We start from the raw sequence: 17,684 nt of genomic DNA on the forward strand, positions 1-17,684 counted from the left end.
GAAAATCATTCCATGTTAGCACTGAAGGTTCTACCAGACTATGGGGAATGGTTTTCCACTAATCATATGCATCCCCCTGTAGCAGAGACACTGAATATTCAAATCTGAGCTCCTTTGTACAATGTAGCTTCTTGAACACCCTATCCATTCTTTCTAACCACTGTTCTGCCTCTAGAGGTTCTACTGTCCCCTTGAACTCAGTAGCCCCATATTTCATTAATTTGTCATACTGCCTAGCAGAAGATTGTGGTTGTACCACTGGTGTCTGTAGTGGGACTTGAGTAGGCATATTACCAGCCATCTGTTGAAACATTGCAGCCATCTGCTGAGCGAACTGAGCAGGAAACTGCGGTATTGAGGGGGCTGGTGCTGCTGATCCATTGAGATTGTGTAGGGCTGGGGCATCCCCTTGTACCTCAGCCTCTATCGATTGATCGACTGAACGATCACCCTCTTCCATAGTCAATTCGAGGATCTTAGACCTCCTGAACAAATAAGACAAGGAGATTTCCTCCCGTTAGTGCATATTTATAATGTAATGTACTGTATGTATCAAATAATGACATTGAGCAGTTGTACTATGAAGAAAGAATATTCAAATTACAGGTGAAAATAGAATTTAAAAACCTAGCTCTGATACCACTAAAACATGTCACATCCTACCACTCTATAAGGCATAACATGATCCCGTAGTATACCTAATAAATTACCAACTTCGTCTACTGATAACCCATTAAATATACTACAAGGGATTTTAAAACTTTTCTTACTTCTTTTTACAGTGGTGAGCACTATTTACAGGTGTTAAAAAAAAAATTTAAAACTAAAGTGAAACAGCTAACACATTTGAATTATTAGTAATTTCTGTAAAAATTTTGGCGGAGTGCCATCTGTATTTTGAATAAAACAATTCTTCAAAAACCTGTAAAAAGCACTTCAAATATTTCTCAATCTCAAACTCCAACATTTAATCAACACAATATGTTTCTTAACTCAAATCCACAATAATTTTTCAATATTTCCAAAGGCTGAGATAAAAGAAATATAGTACAAAATTTACAAGCCAAAATAATTCACAATTTATTTTACAACTTCAATGTACAATTTTTATTTACAACTGCTCAAAACCAAGAACACTATATACATACAGTGAACATACATTACAATACAAAGTGCAAAATATGGTATACTCAATATACCCGATGATCTCTCAGTGTAGTACTAGCAGCTTAGTCTGCTGTCCTGTCAGTCTGTCTACCTGCGACAGCAATGAAAAGCTATCGCTGAGCCATTATCTCAGTAGTGCACAACATTAACCAAATATAACTTTAAATCACAAATCATAAGTCATATAAGTAGTGGATACTTAAAACCATAGTTAAATTCAAAGACAATGAATGTCATAAAGAACTTAAACTCCATTTCACAATATCACAATAAATCTCAATAAATCAAAACATGGTTAAATTCAAAAGACAGTGAATGTCAATAAGAATTTAAACTCCATTTTACAATCTCACAATACATATCAATAAATCACACACAGCTTAATCATGTTCCAAAGTTCAATTCGTCCCAAAAGTTGATGGCTAATGAGGAATTTAATTCGTCCCAAAAGCCGATGGCTAATGAGGAATAACATAGCTAGCTAGCAAAAATATGAGTACTCATTCTATTCGTCCTCAACAGGCACACACCTCAACACTTCAGCCAGAGAGGGAATTTAATTCGTCCTACTAGACAAGCTAGCGAGGAATTCAATCAATATACATGATAGCTGTGGTTTCAAACCATTTACAATGCTCTTCAATTAATAAGTATCCATCAAATATCATTTAAACAATTTCTCACAGTTTCAAACCATTTACAATGCTTTTCAAGCAATAAGTATCCATTCAAACACATTTCCACAATTTAAAATAATAATATACAAATAGTCATAATTTAATTCAATTGAAAAATTCAAAAGAAATAACTGTTATGCACAAACCTCTGATAACTGTCTCTTGGCTATGACTCAGTGTTTCCTTCCCCTTCTCTGAGTCTTTGCTAACTGAAACACACAATTTGAAGTGTTTCAGTACTCATTTAAACTGTCTCTAACAATAAGGTTCAATAATTAATTTATTGAATTCTATTATTTTCTTAGTCAACCTAAGATGTCGACCCTCAATGCATTCTAGGTGAATTAGGTTTTAATATTACCAATATGTCACATTTGTAGCCTTTTAGTATTGGTACAGGTTACTAAATTCATTTCCATATATATTGCGTTTTATTGCAATTTGTCAGATTCCAGTATACTAATTTGACCTAGCCGGATGACCTAGTTCCCTCGATTTTTGGGTTTCGGTCAAAACTAAAAACTTGTAGGTCTATGTCTTATTGCACGCAAGGCAAAATTTCATGTCATTCTGAGTTATGTAGACCAAGTTATGGTCATTTTACTATTGCTGGTCAGAATGTACCAAAATGGTCGTTTTAGGTCTTTTTTAGGTCACTTTTGGTTCGGCCAATTTTTGGACCCGAATTTGTGCAAGCTATTTGGCTTGCTTATGATCATTTATGAGCTTTGGTGTCTTCATAAGAATTGTAGATATATGTCTCAACTATTCATGATAAAAATTTCAAGTCAATTGGACCTGTTTTGTTTTAGTTTTGACCAAAACACTAACTGCTGCCCAAATGGTCAATTTTCAGGCCTTAAATGCACTAATCCGGATTTGGTCATTTTTCAAGTTACCTTCCAAGAAGAATTTTGGTAAGCTTCCTTCATGAAAGTTGGCATTCTTTGTGCCTAGTTTTACCTCCAATTGGTATCATACCAATTGTAGCCACACACTTAAGGTTCTAAGCCAAAACCTACACTGCCCTATTGTACATTATTCACCACTCATCAATTACACATTTAACACTTACCAAATCATTTCCTTCATGCCATTTCTAGTTTGTACCATAACATAAATACATTTTACTTCACATTGTTGGTCATCTTGGCAGCTTGTAACCACACTCAATATGCACATTATAGTACAGAATTTTCCAAGTTCAAATTATAAACAATTTAACCACATGACCTAGCTCATTTACATGTCCAAACTCACACCTTTATACATATGTACATGCTGCCATAATAAGCACCATAATTCAACAATATAATTCCATAAACCAAACCACAAAATAACATATCTTGATATACACTTCAAGTTTGCCGAATTGTACCTCTCTTTCAATTAACTTCCAAGCTTCCAATTTCAAGTGTACTTTCACATATACATTTAGTATACATTACCCAATTTATTCCTACACACATAAACACTTCATCAACACTTTAACCTACCATTTAAATGCAAGGATAAACTGCTCTCATTGAAGTTTCATGGCTGCCAAAAATATACCTCTCCCTTAACTCATCAAACTTCAAAAATCTTTCCACAATTCAACTACCCATAACATCCATACAAAGTTTAATGAAACAATAATAAAAAATATATACTTATCACTTTTGAAACTCTTCAAAACCTCACCAAAACTTGATTTTCTTGCTGCCTATCTACTGCCCAAGTGGTGTAGAACAATTTTTGTGAAGGAAGCATTGAAGAATCATGGCTTGATCATGGGAAATGGGAGCTTGCATGAATTTGGCCATGGAGGTTTTCTTTGGGAGCATTTCGGCTGGTCTTTGAGAGGTGAGGAAGATGAAGTATATTCTGTCCAAATGAAGGTTTAGTGGTCCACTTAAGTGAGTTAGTGGAGCACTATGTGAAGATTTAATGTTTCTTTATTCTTAAATTTCCAAATTCTCACATTAAGCTCCTATCATTTGCTATTTGAATTAGGTACCACTAATTTAATTTTTCATGATATTTTCCAAGTGTAATATCATGTATTTTTAATGGACATTTAGGTCAAAAGACAACTCGGGGTGTCAAATGACCACAATGCCCTTGTTCGGGTTGCATTCTCGATTTTTCGGTAACACCAAGTTTTGTCGTTTTCTCGATTTCTTACTTTTCTTTGTACTAATTAATTAATTTTTCTTTGATATTTCTAATGGTATTTATACTGCAATAGACATTTATTTAAGTCCTAAAAATATTTTCCAGGGTTCCCCGTGGTCCAGGGCTAGTCAATGGTCCACGCAGCGACTTCCCGGTGTGGTCACCCATCGCTAGGGTTCTCAGCTCGTTTAACTTGGTTACATTTCATTGCTATTATTTTTCCTTTGTTTTTCTTGTATTTTCTTTTCTTGTATTTTGTTATTTTATATCTCCTCACTCATATCTAAGTGTAGTTCTAGGCATTCTAGCTGTCCGAACAACACTAGTCACCGGAACAGTAGAACGCACTATCGAACATACGGATATTACATGGCTGAGTATAATGAGGAATTGAAGTGAATTGTGCCATGAGAATTGAGGTTGGGTGTGCTGCCTTGGTGACCTGTAAGATTGGTTGTGAGTCCAGCAGGTTTGGGCAGCTATAAATAGAGTTTTATAGGTTCAATTGGTGCAAGGCCAATTGGACATGAAACTAGACACATAATGGCACAACTTTGGTGAAGAAACCCTGCCCAGAAAACCAAACCAAGTTGACCTAAAAATTACCCTAATCCGGGTGACCAACATGTTGTCCCTGGAAAATGACCAAATGAACTGTGTTTGTTCAAATAATCATAACTCAATGTAGGCAAGTTCAATTGATCTGAAATTTTACCAGCAGAAAGCTAAGACATAGCCCTACAACTTTGATGCAAAACACAAATCCAAATTCTGACCATAACCTAGTCAAATTGCCAACCAAACTTAGGTCACCAAATCTGGCAAAACCAAATTGCCCAGAAATTCTAGGTACAGGTCAATCCAGCCAGTTATGGTAAAATGACCATAACTTGAGCTACAAAATCCAAATGGAGTGATTCAAAAAAAGAAATGTAACTAGACACAATAAGGAACAACTTTCATGAAGACAATTTTATCAAATTCCTATTATACAAATGACCAATGAAACAGTAAACTTAGGGTATGAAATCTGAAAATTTTGAATAACATAAGATAAGCTTTGAAATGGTATTGGAAATCAATACCAACAACTTTAGAATGCAAAATGTGGTATCTTGGTGAACTTAGGTTCAATAAATTTATTATGTATTAAAAGTTAACAATTTGAGTGAATAGTAATGTGAATAGTAATACAAAGACACAAAGTGTAAGAACTAAATTGGTAGAGGAAATTAAGGCATGAAATTTAGAATCCATGAAATATTCATGGATTACTTGGAATAGGTAATTGAGATTTATACTCCCAACACTAGTGGAATTCATAATGTATTAGCAATACAACTTGAAACATGAAATGTAAGTCACCTAATTGATGTGAATAGGTAGTTAGGGCTTATATGCCCATCACAAATAGAATTCATAAAATATATAAATGAGAAAGGAAAAATGTTTTGAATACAATGGTACATGTGAACCATTATTTTGAATTGTGATCAATATGAAAAACATAATGAATGAATAAATAAACCATATTAATATATGAATGAGACATTAGTTCTCATTATTGTAGAAAGAAAAGGTACTTTGAGTATAATGATATAGAAGGATAATTGATGTGAATTGTGATCATATATATAATCAAATGAATGTATAAATTATAATTGAAAATTATTATGAAATAATGAAGCCTTAAAACATAATATATTAATATTTAATGATATTGTGCCCTTGTATTGCCTAGACATGTATGTCTGATTGGATAGTTTGGCATGCCAATAGGGTATTATTTTAGCAGTACTACAAAAGGCTTTATGCCTATATTCATGGCTTTATGCCTGCATTCATGGCTTTATGCCCGCACGCATGGCTTAATGCCCGATTATGTGTTATCATGGCTTCTGACTACATACGTGGTTGACGTTCTGTGTCCCATGGTATGACGGCCCGAGGCACCGCGGTGTCCAGTGCCAACGACCCGTTATCCAGTTTAGTCAGCCTGTCATAGGTTACTTAGGCAGAGAAAAAAATTTATTGAAATAAGTTAAGAATATTGGCAATTAAAAATATTAGAAATTAAATAAAATAAATAAATCAGCGAGAAAAATCCGAAAGGTATTAAACTGGTATTAAGAATTTAATTATTACGAAATGATCCACAGCACATAGAAAATATTAAGAGAGTAAATGAAAGACTAGCAAAATAAGCATAACGTAAGTAATTATTAGAAATGCATCCTCCATAATAAAATAAACATAAACTAAATATTTAGATTTATTTATACATTATATAAATGATTATTGTAAACTTTTGACAAAAGAGATTCTAGAGAGTAACATAAATGACGAAAAATGTACTGTATGACAAATTTCATATAAACCCAGTAAAATTCTTGAATATAGAAAATATGCTCCAATTATTTTTATTTGTATACATTTTTTCTTGTTATATTATTGCACCACTAGGCAGCAATGCTTAGCGCGATGTATTTATTTCCTTGCGCAGGTACTGAAGGTAAAGCCTAGCAAATATTAAATAGAGATTTTGGAGTTCTGATCTGCAGAAGTATCTGAAGTATTCAAGGTTGTCACCTCCTCAGCAATGCATGTAGATAGGGCCCATATAGGTCATAATTTGTATGTTGTATAAAATGCCTGGTTATAGTATTGTAATATAAATTATGAAAATGTAATTAATAGGTATGTGATGTAAATTAATAATTCGGTTAGTTCATATTTGATTAAATTGTATATCATATAAATTAATGAAACTTGATAATTTCTATACATAAATGGTGCATGAATGGAAATGCATGGAAATGAATATGAAATTGAGATATATGGATGAGATTTGACATATGAGATGATTATGAGAATTATTGATAAGATTTTTATTTGTAAAATATTGTTAAAATTTCAAACAGGTGAATAGTGAAACAAGTCAAATGTTAATAAAATAGGGGAAACTCTGTTAGTTTCTCCGTCAAAAAATAATTACTATTAAAAGACAATAACTTGAAAATGATTAAAGGAATAAAGTAATATAAGATAGAGTGCTCCAGCACCGAATGTAGCACGCCTTGCTTAGCTACGCTGTAGTCGGGTGAGGGGTGTTATATGTACTTTATTCTAATATCACATGAGGCCCAAACAATCACAACCTAATAAAGATTTCTAAAATGCAAATTTATTTTATAATTACCAAGTATTAAATTAAATTTATTTTACATGCCAATGTTAGTTTAATTTACAAAAAAGATTAATTTTAATTTATAAAGTATTTATTTAAATTAATTACATGCAAAAGTTAGTTAAATTAAAAATAAAGTTAATTTTAATTTATCAAATGGTTATTTGAGGAGTTTGGGGCTACTTACCTGTTGGTAAATGCTGTTGCCATTAGGACAAGCTACCCTTAAAAAAGAGTCTTCTCTTCTAGTATGGCAATGATATCCCTAGCTTACTCCCGTTTAGCTCCACATAAGCTCCACGCAGATGCCCTCTTTGGTACTTACCTTAGGGCTACTTACCAATTTTGTTTGTAATAAAAAATAAAGAAATTTTAAGAAATATTGCTAGAAAGAAAGAAGAACTAAAAGAATTTTGGCTATTCCTCTCTTTAATTTTTTTCCTTTTTTTTTTTTTTGTCTTCTCCTCTACCTTTTTTTTCTTCCCTTCTCCAGTACGGTATTTATAGGGTTTCGGGAGAGAGGTGTGATAGGGTTTGGAGTCCTCGAGTGATAAAGTTCAAATAACTTAAACAACCAGGATTGCAGATTTTGGGTGAGACTGAGATATGGATGAGGTGTTTCAACCAATAGTAAGAGAGGGGAAGGGGAAGGAACCAATAGGGAGTGAGGAAGAGGTGTGGTAGGGTTTGAAGTCCTAGTGTGATAAGGTTCAGATAACTTAAACAACTGGGATTAAGGAATTTGGGTGAGACTGAGATATGAGTGAGGTGTTTCAACCAATAGGAAGAGAGGGAAAGGGAGTGCCACCAATAGGGAGTGAGGAAGAGAGTGGGGCCAAAGGAGGAGAGAGAGTTCATATGAGAGGGATAGAGAAAAAGATATTTTCTTATTTTAATTTTCAAAAAATAAATTAAATGGATCATATTTAAAATTCATAACTAGACTTTCTTAGGCCCATAGGGCTCAATTAAGCTTAATTAGGTACATTTAAAAACTACCCATATTAAATTTAAACAAAACAAAATTTTCTTTAAATTTAATTAAATTCATTTCCCAAAAAAAATATATTATTATTATTTTTTTCAAGATCATGCCACGGAATTAATAATTATGTTCCATACCTCCAATTATATCTTACAGTCATATAATTTTTTTTTATCATCAGGTTCCTCAAGACCTCAATGCACATACTCATAATAAAATCACAAAATAAGGGTCTACAGATACATGATATGTAAATTACCTATATGAATTGCTAAATGTATTAGTTATATGAAAATGAAGGGGGAACCTAATTTCCCACTATAAATTGACATGAAACTACTATAAAGCACTAATAGTGCAAGACGTGAAATGATAAGATCATAAGTAATTAATAATACTAATTTTCCCAAAGTATACCTAGACTTATTTATATAGCATGGATCGATTGGTATACCGATTAGGGACTACAGATTGCAGTACTGCCTATAGGAATAATCATTAATAGATAATATATGTCTGATATGATTGTTCTACAGGCTTTATGCCTGCTCGTTGGCCATTATTTCTGATTTTATTTTTAGCTTTATGCCTGCCCGCTATCCTTGTGCCTGATTTTATTTCTGGCTTTATGCCTGCCCGCTGGCCTTGTGCCTGACATGACAGATGTATACATGTTAGACATACGGATGTTTAACTAGTATACTCCCGTGTATCCAGTCTTTATAGTTTGTTATAGGTTACTTGGGCACAGATATCAGTAATAAACCTTAAATTTTAAATAATTACATGAAGGGATCACAAATATGAGTAATAATACTGAACATGGAATAAATGAATAGAAAAGATCCTGATTAACTTAATTGCTTCCAAAGTTCTATAAATATGTAAAAGACTATAAACTCATGAAATCTATATTTCTTTATAAAGTTATACGTAAAATAAATATTTCAATTATTTAGTTATTTTTATTTTAATTTATGTACCACTAAGCGTTATGCTTAGCGCGATAAATTTTTTCCTCGCGTAGGTATAGGAGACTACCACCAGCAGTCGCAGCAGCAGTAGTAGACTCTAGCTAGGATCTTGACCAGATCTGCTACAGTATCAGTGTCACCTCAGCAATTCGTTTTGGTAGGGCTCATGTAAATTTAGATTTTGCATTTTGATCATTGTACATAAGTCAACATTGCAAATTATTTTGAGACATGTAATTAAATTTTGGATTGTATATAATTGTACATTACTGTATGTAATGTTATGTGAATGAAATGAAAGTTAATGAGTAATGGTATGGTATGGTACATGAATAATTGATATGAGAAATGATGTGATTAAATGGATATAATTGATTTTAACAGGTAAATAAGGAAACCCGCCATGCACTAATAAAACAGGAGAGACTCTGTCTCGGTCTCCACGAAAATAAGATGTGAGGGAAAAAAAAAATTCTACACGTAAGATAATATAATTAAATTAATATTGTATACGACAAGACAGGATAGAGTGTTGCGGCACCGAATGTAGCATGCTTTGCTCAGCTACACTGTAGACGGGTGAGGGGTGTTACAGTAATACCCCCACTATAGGTAGTCCATACATTATATTGTTCCGGCGACTAATATTTGTCCGAACAGATTAGGATATTTGGAACTACCCTTAAATTTAAGTGAGGAGTCATAAATTAAATCAATAAAGATAAAGTAAAATAGAAGGAAAAATAAAAGAAGTTGAGTATAAATCAGTTAAATGAGCATAAAGTCCCGGTGATGGGTAACTGCACTGGGAAGTGACAATGGGTCTGGTTCCTACTCTAATTCATGTAGGATCTTGTAAGACTCTTAATTAAGGATTAATTAAAGTATTATTATGAATTCATAAGTCAAATAGATGAAAAGAAATAAGTTTAAATAAGCAGAGTAAAAATCAAAGTGAAAATGGAGATTGGGGACTTATCGGGTATTATAGAAAAGATGAACAGAAACCTGATAAGAGCAAAATTTAGTCAATTAAATTTAAAAGTCCAATATTAATAAAAATGAGATTTATTAAGTTAATGAAGTGGGATTTATCTAACTAATCAAGATTAGGATAATTAAGTGTAATTAAATTAAAAGTCAATGGTAATGATTAGGAATTTCATAATAATTACAAGTTTGACATTCCCCTTATTTACAACTTTGCCATTATAGAATTAAAATAATATAAATATCAAATATAAGAGACAAAATTTATCATCTTCTTCCCATTTCCATCTTTGTCGTCTACCTCACTTTCTCAATTCCTCCATGATAGCTTCATTCCAAGCTCTAAAACCCATGAATTTTCCCATAATTTCCATAGCAAATTGAGAGTAAATCAAGCATCAAGCCTTAATTTGAAGAGAGCAAGCAAGAAGTCAAAGAAATTTAGAAGATTTAGGAAGAAGGAATTTTGGTTTTGGGAGACCAAGAAGGAGAATCAAAGTCTTTGGTGAAGTGAAAGTGGATTGAGAGTGCATAGGACTTGTAAACCAAGGTTAGTGCTAAGAATTTCATAAATTTTTAAGTTATTACTAAGTTAGTAAGGGTTTTTATACAATTAGGATTTTCTTGATATGGAGCCTTTTTAATACTATTATAGTTATATTATGATTATTTGATGTGTATTAATTGAGAAACATTAATGATTGGTTAAAGAAATTTAATGAATTGATTTTGAGCATTAAGTGTGAAATTTAGATAACTTGAGTCTAGTGGAATTAAATGCCTATAACTTGAGCTACATAACTCCAATTGATGTGAAACCAATAGCAAATTAAAGATAAGACAATATGCTAAAATTTTCATGAAAACAAGTTGCCCTAATTTTGTGTGTAGACACTTTGAATAATTGTTAAAAGTTGAGTCACCAATCCTGAAACTTAGGCGCAGGGTACCCTAAGCAGTCCGGAGTAAACTAGTTATAACTCACTCTAGGAAACTCCAAATTAGGTAATTCTTAATTAGTTGAAAAGCTAAGACATAAAGAAACAATATTCCTAAAGAATACAATGACAAATTATGATTGTAACTTACTCAAATCCAGATTCCAAAAACTGCCCAAACCCTGTCCTACAATTAGTTAAAAATACACCTGAACATGTTCTGTTTACTTGGACATAACTCATTGTATATAATTCCAAATGAGGTAAATTTTACCTTGTTGGAAAGCTATAACATAAAGGAACAATTTTTATGAGGAACACTTGACCTGAACTGACTAGAAGATATCTGAATTAGGACTGGAATTTGGAAGTGCAAATCTGGAACCCTAAAAAATGACTAAATGAATAGTACACACTAAATTGAGCATAACTCACTCTACAAAACTTCAAATTGAGTAATTCTTGAACTTGTGTAATCTTGAGACACAGGGGAACAATTTATATGAAGACCATGATGTCAAATTATAATTGTAACCTATTTAAATTTGCTTGACAAAATGATTCCAGAAATCTGCCTAGATTTTGGAAGTGACCTAAATACTGAAAAGTTGTCACTGAATAGTTTTGGCAAAATGACCATAACTCAAGCTACATAAATGCAAATTAAATGATTCTAAAGTCAAATTAAACATAAGACATAGATCTACAATTCTCATGAAGAAGGTATGGCCTAATTCCTATTGTACCTTGGCTAAATCTATTAATGAAGTCAAGATACAAAACCTAAAAGTGATGAAATACAAGCATAATTATGTAAATTGTGAATTGTGATTAATGCCAATGACATGTCAAGCATGAATGGCATGTAAAATTATGTTTGGGACTTATGTTCCCATGATGATTGAGATTATGACAGAATTATGAAAGAATGATACCTAAATAATGAAATAATGAGAACTTGAATTTCTAATGATAATAAATTAGCCCGAGTATGCCTACACAGTAGTGCATGAGTTGGATAGATTGGCATGCCAAGAAGGGATGAGATTAGCAGTATTACCAATGGCTTCTATGCTCGGATACTATTGGCAGGCACCATGTAACATCCTCCCTGCACGTATTCTGTATGTTCTGTTGCTCTGGTGACCTAATGTCAGTCCGGGCAAGTCAGGATGTCTGGAACTATACTTCGGTGATAGTGAACAGACATATAATGATGAAATAAATAAAAAGAAATAACAAGAAAAAAATTAAAGAAAAATAAAAGAGAGAAAATGAAACTAAGTTAAACGAGCCGACACCATAGCGATGGGTGACCGCACCGGGAAGTTACAGCGAAGACAATTGCCGACCCCAGGACTGCGGGAAACCCTCGGAATTAAATTTTAAGACATAATTAAAGGTTTATTGAAATGTAATTGATACTAGAAATATCAAAGAAAAATTAATAAATTAGTATAAAGAAAAAAACGAAAAATCGAGAAACAGACAAAAATCGGTGCTATCGAAAAATCAGGAATACAACCTGAAGAAGGGCATTTTGGTCATTTGACACTTAGAGTTGCCTTTTGACCTCAATATCCATTAAAAATAAATGGTATTACACTTTGAAAATGTCATGAAAAATTAAAATGTGGTACGTTATATAAATAATGGAAGTTTGGGGCATAAAATGAAATTTGTGAAACTCGGAATAATTAAACATTAAACTAATCCTAGTGCTCCACTAACTATATCATAAGAGACATATAATAAGGTCTTAGTGGACAGAAATAAAGGTCATCTTCAACCTTTAGAACCTTGGCCGAAGTGAACCTCCATGGAAGACCTCCATGGCCGAATGAGCTCCACCACCATGCAACCTTGATTTAGCCATCATTTCCACTTGGATCTGTCACATCCTACTCCTCGTAAGATGTAACATGTTCCCATAATACACCTAATGAATTACCATACTTCAACTACCGGTAACCCATTAAATATACTACAAGGGATTTTAAAACAATTTTCGTTCATTTTGAAATTGGTGGGTAAAATTTTTTTTCAAATTTTAAAAACCTTTATTTAAAGTCCAAACATAAATTAAGTTCTTAGATATTTAAAATCTCCGTAATTTTTACAAAAATTTCGGCAGAGTGCCATCTATATTTTGAGAAAACAGTTCTTCAAAACCTGAAAATAGAAACACTCCCAATATATTTCTCAATCACAACTCCATTTATAGCCACCAAACTTCAAATCAACAGCAATAGCAACATTTCAATTCAAATTTCAAATCAAGAATTAATATCTCAAAACATTTCATAACTCATGCACATTACATTTTAAATCATTAATTTACAAGCATAAGTTAATTTACAGATGCAAAATCTCAAAAATAATATTATTATAATTTTATCTGTACAACTGCTCAAATTACAGAGATACATATGCATGCTATCATATTTACATCAAACTAAACTACCAGGGTATAGACAAATACCCGTACAAAAATTCTTCAATTGTTCTCCTCTCTAATTGTAGCAGCTTGCTCTGCTGCTATGTCCTTTTCTCTATCTGCTACAGTAAGTTAAAGCTATTGCTGAGTATATAAATACTCAGTGGTACACAATAAAGCATAAATGCATAATATAAAACATTTATGAACAAATCATCATTAAAAAAAAAAAACTCATAATCGCATTTCATAATTTTTTTCTCAAATCACATTTATAATAAATCATAATTTTCAAAGCTTAATATAGCACAACTTGATCAAATAATTTAATAAACATAATGTTGTCAAACAATAACACAACTTAGGCCATGACACAAAATTTTCGAACATGCCGTGTGTACATCACGATAAGGCAAACTCACCCCACTAATTGAAATCAATGAGAGAGGTGGCTAGCTAGCTAATGAGTACTCATCCAAACTCGTCCCTCAGACTGGAAAGCCAGAGAGGGAGGAAAGTGATCAAATATCAAACTCACCCCACAAGTGGAGGAGGAACATATTAATATTGTCATGCCAAGTGTGAATTAAAAATGATTTAAATCAAGTTATTCAAATATTTTATACAATTCACAAATCATATTTCATTCTAAACTTTTCATTTACAATGTAGGCAACACACTATTTTTCAAACAATATTTTCAAAGCCATAACAATCAAGATTATTCACAATATTTATTTCAAGAATTGTCAAGTAGAAACAAAAAAAATTTAAGTTTATTATGCACAAACCTGACGTGAGTCGCCTCTAGGCCTTGACTCAGTCCCTTATACCTTTCGGGTCTTTTTCAGCTGAAACACAAAATTTATAGTGTTTCAGTATCTTATTTCACCATAAATCCAATAATTAATTCATAAATACTTAATTCTAGTCCAAATATGCTTAAACTAACATTCTTGAAAATTTTCATTTTGGAGTTACTATTCACTACACTATTCAAGTCAATTTGTTGACTTTCTAAGGCTTAATAAGTATGAGAATTCTAACTTCACCCACATACCACATTTTTGTCACTAAATTTGTTGGTTTTAGTTGTTTTCTCAAATTCTAAGTCTTTTAGGTAAATTTGTAAATTTTCAGTTTTGGTGTCCTAAGTTGCACTGTTCTATTGGTCACTTTACTGTTAGAATTTGGCAAAACTTCCTTCATAGAAAATGTTTCCTATTGTCTAAAGTTTATTCTCATTTTTTAATCACTCCAATTGGAGTTTTGTAGCTCAAGTTATAGCCATTTGAACCATGGCTGCCGGATTGGACTTAACCCAGATTTCTGGGCAAATTTTGGTTCTGGCAGTTTTAGGTCACCAACTTTGGGTGGCCAAATGACTTCGTTAATGGCATAATTTGGGTTTATATTCTTCATGAAAGTTTTAGGTCTATATCTCATCTGTCCACTGGTAAAATTTCAGGTCATTTAGACCTGCCTAACTCAAGTTATGGCCAAATGAACAAATACTGTTCATTTAGTCAGTTTGTACAGGGCAGACTGAGATTTTCCAAGTTTGGTCAATTTGTTCACTAGGTTTTGGTCATTTTTTGGGCATGCTTCCTAAATGAAAATTGTGTCATTTAGTGTTTATTTTCATTCCCAATTGGTCTCATACCAATTGGACTTGTAAATTTTCATTTTTGGTCCCTCAAAGGGACCTTGGTCATACTGCCAGTAGCATGACCACGCTCAATCCGAATATGATCTCAACTCCAACACTTCCAACACACTTCATTTGGTCACCATTGACCATTTCCCACTTCAAACTAGGTCAAATATATCATTTACCAATTTCTCACATTTTTGTCTCTAAACCCTAAGTGTCCAAACCCTAGTTTACTAATTCTTTGCATTTGATTTATTCAATGCCTATATACATGTTTCTTCATCTCAAACAAGATCACATATACTTTTAAATCTATCAAACCATGCAAATATATCCTGCTCCGGTAATCCGTGTAGCACGCCTTGCTCGGCTATACTGTAGATGGGCAAGGGGTGTTACACACCGAGTGTTTGATATAGTTATCCCTTATTCATGATTACTTTGAATAATCATTGGCAGGCACAGAGTGTCTGATGTGATTATTCCTATGACATTTATGCCCATTATATTGCATACCCGGTAGGCACCGATGTGTCAGACGGTAAGACAGCTCAAGGTATCGAGTGTCTAGCGCTAGTAAAACTCGTGTATCTAGTCTAAACAGTCCTGTTAGAGGTTACTTTGGCCATTGAATAAATTAAGAAAGTTGAACATCGAATTAAAGAAAAGGAAAGATCATATGACAATGACTATTTTCAAATATTGTGAAAATATGAGAAAACGAGAGAAAAATATTATAAAATGACTACAAAGATTTGATGTTACAGACTCTACATTCTTCTTAAAATGATTTAAGAGTATTTAAATGTGCATTTTCTTATTTTATATGAGCATGAAATTATTTTTGTTTGCATATTGCATTTTCATTATGCTAGTGCACCACTAAATAGAAAATGCTTAGCACGATGGTTTCTCCTCTCGCAAGTCCAAGCGATAAGACTCAATAGACGTTGGATAGAGATTTGGTTGGATCTACAGTAGTAGTCTTCGTTACCTTAGTGCGTCATTTTGATATAGATTTTTTTTTGGCCCACAGTAGTGCATGACTATGTACATTGTAATTAAGCAAAGATGTAATTAAATTTTTGGATTGTATAATAAATGTATACATATTTTGTAAATGAATGTAATGAAGAAATTTATATACGGAAATGGAAGTGATTAGAAAAGGAAATATGAATTGTGATGTTGAAATTGATATATATTTGATACTTTTCCAATATAGATGATTTGAATAGATTAATTATTAAAAAATACAGGAAAACTCTTGCAGTTTTCTATTTAAAATTCCCTTAATTAAATTATTATGGAACTAAATTGATTATCAATTAAATACGATAAGATTAGGTGCTTTGATACATGATGTAATATCTTTTTGTTCGGTTATACTATAGATCGGATAAATAGGTATTACATATATATAAAAGAGAAATTAAAAAAAAAAATGAATGGTTAATTGACGCTCTTTTCTGTGAATGTATCTGCCACCATAGAGCATGAGTACTATAAGCCTTTACCTTAAGTGATACTCTCTTTTTTTTTTTTTTTTTAAATCGTTGATTAGATTTTTTCTTCTATCTGACAATTAGCTTTTTTTTTTTTTTTTTTTTTTTTCTTTTCACAATTAAAGTTTAAGTTTGGAGGTGAAAATAGGAATTTGGATTATTATTTTTGGTTATAGAACTATTTTTTATTTCTATATTATTTTCAATAAATTATATTTTAATAATATATTTAAACAAAAAAAATACAAAAGCTCAAATAAAATTAAAAGACAAAAGTTAATAAATATATAAAACTTTAAATAGAGGGCTCTAGCCTAACTAATAAGAAAACAATCTTAAGAATAAACTAAAAAATAAGTAAATACGTGAAATCATATATTAACTTTTTAATTTACATTATTTTTTTTCCTTTATTAATCTTAAATAGCTACAATTATTTTTACACAAATTATATTGAAAGTATTTCATATGTGACAAAGATGAAATCTTATTTAAGGTATAAAAAAATAAGTCAAAGTGACAAATTTTATGTGAGGATCACTTTTCGAAGTTTAAAATAATTTTGGATAAATAAATATTAAATAGAATATATTATAGTGCTTCTTAGGTTTAATTGAGTTTAAAATCAAGAGAATTGAAAAGATTATAAGAGCTATTTCTCATATTTGATTACATTATTATTTTTATTTATAAATCAATATATTATTAAAAATAAAATTAAATTTAACTTAAAATAAATTTATTTAATTAAATATTAATTTTATAAACATATTAGTTTAATTCAAATTTAAATATATTTAAAATTTATCGTACTTATTTATCATATTTGTTTCTATTGTGAGTTTAAGTAAAAAGTATTTATGTTTATCATAAACATTTGTAATGAAATTTATTTTTTATAATATAATATAAATAATAAAAAATTAAACATGAAATTAATAGGCAAACCAGATAGAAATATTATTGCAAATAATAATAAATTCAAATTAAAATAGAATATATTAAATATCATA

This window comes from Hevea brasiliensis, chromosome 18 (assembly GCF_030052815.1).
Source record: "Hevea brasiliensis isolate MT/VB/25A 57/8 chromosome 18, ASM3005281v1, whole genome shotgun sequence".
Taxonomy (NCBI): domain Eukaryota; kingdom Viridiplantae; phylum Streptophyta; class Magnoliopsida; order Malpighiales; family Euphorbiaceae; genus Hevea; species Hevea brasiliensis.